Here is a 4,458-nt window from a genome sequence, read left to right as displayed (position 1 = left end):
CGGACCCAAAGTGGGCCCTTGGCCCAACTAAACTAAACCAAAACCCTAGTTTTCAGCACTCTCTCTCCTCACACAACACTCAAACACGCTGAAAAAGAGAGGCCATGGAGGAAAGAACACTCTCTCAAGTTTTATCTCTCACTTGATCTTTAAACTACCATAACTTTTGATCTAGAGCTCCGATTGCCGCACCGTTTGCGGCCACGCATTCACCATGGAGAGCTCTACAAAACCCATACAATCAATCTTGAGTTAAGCCACGTTTCGCTCTTCGAATTTCCAGCCTTGTTTTCGAGTTTCATGAGCAAAAATGTTGAGATTTTGGGCTCTTTGATGTTATAGGACCCAACTCTCTTGAAGGAGAAGGTTAATCTTGTCTTCTTGGACCTTGGGTGTGGTAAGATTCTCAACCCTAGTATAATTTGTTGTTCTATGATGTTTGGGTATTGAGATGTTGTGTATGGGTATGATGGTTGTGGCTTAGGTTGTGTATATGTGAATATTGGAGCTTGATTGGTGATTTTGGAAAGCTTAAAAAGGGATTTGGTGGTGAAAAATCTGTTCTTGGAAGTATTGAGGCCTTGAGAGATTGAGGAAAAAGTGGTTTGGAAGTGCTCCGGTTGAGCTTGGGAAATCGACTAAGGTATGGTCTCGGTTTCTCGTATCTAATATGTAATGTGGTAGGAAATACTTAGGCTAGAGGCCCTAAGATAGGCATTGAATTATTGGTGTTGTTGAATGGGTGATATATATGATGTGGTCATATATGTGATGATGATTATTGATGCCTTGATGGTATGATGTATGAGAAATATGCATGTTGTGATATATACTTGATGATTGGTTGTGGTTGAATTGTGGGTTGAACCATGTTGATGGTGAGTATGACATTGATTGTGTAAATTGGGGTTGTTGAAAATTGGCATGAGGAAGAGTATGTGATATGCCAATGTGTTTGAGTTTGAGCCACTTGGGTGAAGTGGGTTAAAATGATGGGATAGTGATTTTGTAAATTATGGTAATGTGTCAATGTGTGAGTTGACGAGGCTTGATGTTGAATTTAATATATTTTGATTGATTTCAAAGAAAAGGGATGAAATTGGCATATTTTGATTGATTTTGAAAAGATTTGAAAATGACTTGTTTTGAAAATGGCACCTTGTGGTTTTGTATGAAAAACATGGTTTTTGGGCATACTTTGACGGGACATAACTTGGACTACAGATCTCTGTTTTGTGCCAAATCTGTTTAGAAATGAAATTGGATCCGGGATGTCCATGCCGTTCGAAGAACGGGTGAAAAGCGATTTAAAATGAGGAAGTTATGTCCGTCGGAAGATTGGGAGTTGAATCTGTGAATTCTGCAGTTTTTAACCTAGAAAATTTTTAGCATAATGACCCCCCGCGCGTAGGCGCACTTGGCGCGTACGCACCGTTCTTCTTGAAAATGCCATCCACACGTGCGCGTGATGTGCGCGGGCGCGCCGAATGTGCTGCACCCAATGCCCAGCCATTTTCCAGAGAGTTATGTCAGAACTGTGCCAGTTTTGTGCCTGGGGCACAAGAGTACCCACGTGTACGCGCGGCTGACGCGTGCGCGTCGATTGGCTAATTTTCAATCCACGCGTTAGCGTGCATGACGCATACGCGTCGATGAGTTTTTGTGGCCATCCATGCGTGCGCGTGGAGTGCGCGTACGCGGGGCCCTTTTTTCATCCCAAAGTTGATTTTTGAGTTTTAAAAGCTAAATCTCATACTTCTAAGCCTCCGATCTCACCACTTATGTCTTAAATCATTATGATATGCCTAGCAATGAGAAAAGGGGCTAGGGAATGTGGTAACTTGCGAGTGAAACAAGGGAAAAATGAATGATCAATGATGATCAAAGATGATTATGTGAGAGGCGGAGGATGGTGGTGGAAGTGCTTGTTATGCCATGAGCCGAAAGGCCGTAATTGTTAATAAAATGGCTGGTTATGGATTTAACCGTAAGCCGAATGGCTGGTTATGGATTTAACCATGAGCCGGATGGCTAGATTATTGCCGTGTTACGGCGGAGCCATGATTATAGCTAAGTATAAATGCATATATGCTGTTGAATGAATTGTGAATATTGCACTTCCACTGTTGGAGATGAGAGTTTCCCTGGAAGGAAGCAGTGGCTAGCCACCATGTGCTCCAGGTTAAGACTCGAAGCTCTTCTGACCCTATGTCGTAAGTGTGGTCGGGCACTGTGAAAGACCCGGATGAGCTCGCCCCCGTAAATATTCACCAGTGAGGGTGATGGATATAGATCATGACTATGATCAAGTTTATGATGAGTATAACTCGAGTTGGGGATGCGCGACAAAGGGACAGTTCAATGGTTAGCTACCAAGACTTGTCAGGTTGGCTCTATAACCGACAGATAATATCATCAGCCATTAGGGACAGGCATTCATCATATGCATACTATGTGAATTGTTTGAGACTGATTATTTGACTGCATATTACTTGCTAATTGTCTAAATGCCTTATCTGTTCCTAATTGTATATCTCTTGTTTGAAATAACTGTGTTTGCTATATTATACTCCTGCTGGTAGTTGGGAGGTCTGAAGGAATTGGAAAGGGAGTGTTAGTTAGACTGAAGAACTTTTATTCAGTCGCCACATATGGTTTAGCTTGTTTATAAGCTTTGAATTATCTGGAGGAAGTCCTAGGATTGCCTTTGGCTTTCCTCTATTATTATGTATTATATATGTGGAAGCTGTTACCATGCTGGGGACTTCTGGTTCTCACCCATGCGGATTTTGTGGTTTTCAGATGCAGGACGTGAGGTTTCTCGCTGAGGCCTGCTGGAGACTTCTGGATTAGCGAAGATCCTTTGTTCTCGGGACTATGTTTTGGTTTATATGTTTTGCTTAGATACTTTTATCTCCATTAAATAATACAAACTGTGATGACTCCTCTTATGGAAGATTTTGGAGAATAGGTTTTATGTATTTGTGTCCCTTTGGGTTTCCTTTGGGGTTTTCCTTATTTTATCATATGTATATATTGCTATGCTCGGACCGGTTATCTTCGCAACCGGATTTTGAGTCTTGATATTCCTGTTTTTGACACTCCTTTGTATATATATAATTTTGCGTTGATTTATCCCTTGTTCGTTACGTTATCGATTGGAGTGTTGCGCTTTCGAGTTACGATTTTTGTTTACCCCTTTTTCTACAAAGGCTCCTAGTTATAATCAATCATTCATACTACTATACGTACTAAATTTTTATTTTTAGAGGTCGTAATACCTTGCCATCTCTGAATTATGACTTAAGCATAAGACTCTGTATGGTAGGGTGTTATACTGCCAATGTGTCTCGGGAGGAATTTGCAGCTGATGCGGACTTAACTTGTGATGCATTTGAAGCTGTCAATTTGTCTTGTGAAGAATTTGCAGTTGCTGCTGTTTTAAGTAGATTCTTGTACCTCTTTTGTTTTGACATATTTTTATAATAGATTAAATCAATAATTAATAAATATAATATAAAATGTGCATCAAGATTAAAAGAATAGACCCTGTAACTAAGTTGGTGAAATAATTTAAAGCAAATAAAAGCCGTTTCAAGCAAAAAAAAAGAAAAAGAAAAAATAAATAATTGCCTTTTAATTTTATCATTTAAAAAATGTATTTAGAAAAAAAAAAGAAAAAACAAATAATAGATCTAGAGTGCGTATGTGTGAACTAAAAATTTAGAATCAAACAAAGCAATGGAGAAAAAGAAAAAGAAAGAGGAAAAGAAGTAGAAGTAGAAGGCTAGAAGCACAAGAATTGAGAGAAAGAGGAAGAGAATTAGAGAAGATAAAAGAACTAAAATCTATTCAGTTAAATTTTAAAATAAATAAATAAATAACATTGTATGTTCTTTTTTATTTTTAAGAAAAAGAGATTGACAAAAATGTTATATTTGTTAGTAAAATGGTTAGTTATTTAGATTATTTATTAAAGAAATGTTCGGTGGTCGGATTCCGGACAGGTCGGGTACACAGGTGGAAAGATGAGTAGGTGAGGATGCCTTAACTTGGGTCGCACTGGTAGCGGACTAGCCGAGCTGGCGAGCACTTGAGCTGGTGAATGGACGAAGGGGGGGTGCCACCTGCAAAGACACTCCGACGCCTAAGTCAGAAATCGTACAAGCAGGGGAGGTGATGTATAAGGTGACGTACCTCGGGGGAAGAGCCAATCTTCCCCTTATATACATGTCAGTAGTGGGCCCCACAACGAGGACAGGCCCATATTTCCGAGGACGTTGTCCTGCAGCCACGTGCGAGCCGTACAGGACGCGTGTCCGGGTCGGTTGGAGGGCACGTGACCGGGTCGGGTGGAGATCGGGCCGGACCGACCCGTGCGGTTATTGGGCCAGGCCGTAACAAGAAACAAAGTAAGATTTTTAATTACTTTAGTAATACGACTAATCAGAAAAAAAA

This window comes from Arachis duranensis, chromosome 4 (assembly GCF_000817695.3).
Source record: "Arachis duranensis cultivar V14167 chromosome 4, aradu.V14167.gnm2.J7QH, whole genome shotgun sequence".
Lineage (NCBI taxonomy): Eukaryota > Viridiplantae > Streptophyta > Magnoliopsida > Fabales > Fabaceae > Arachis > Arachis duranensis.
This window is presented reverse-complemented; position numbering follows the sequence as displayed.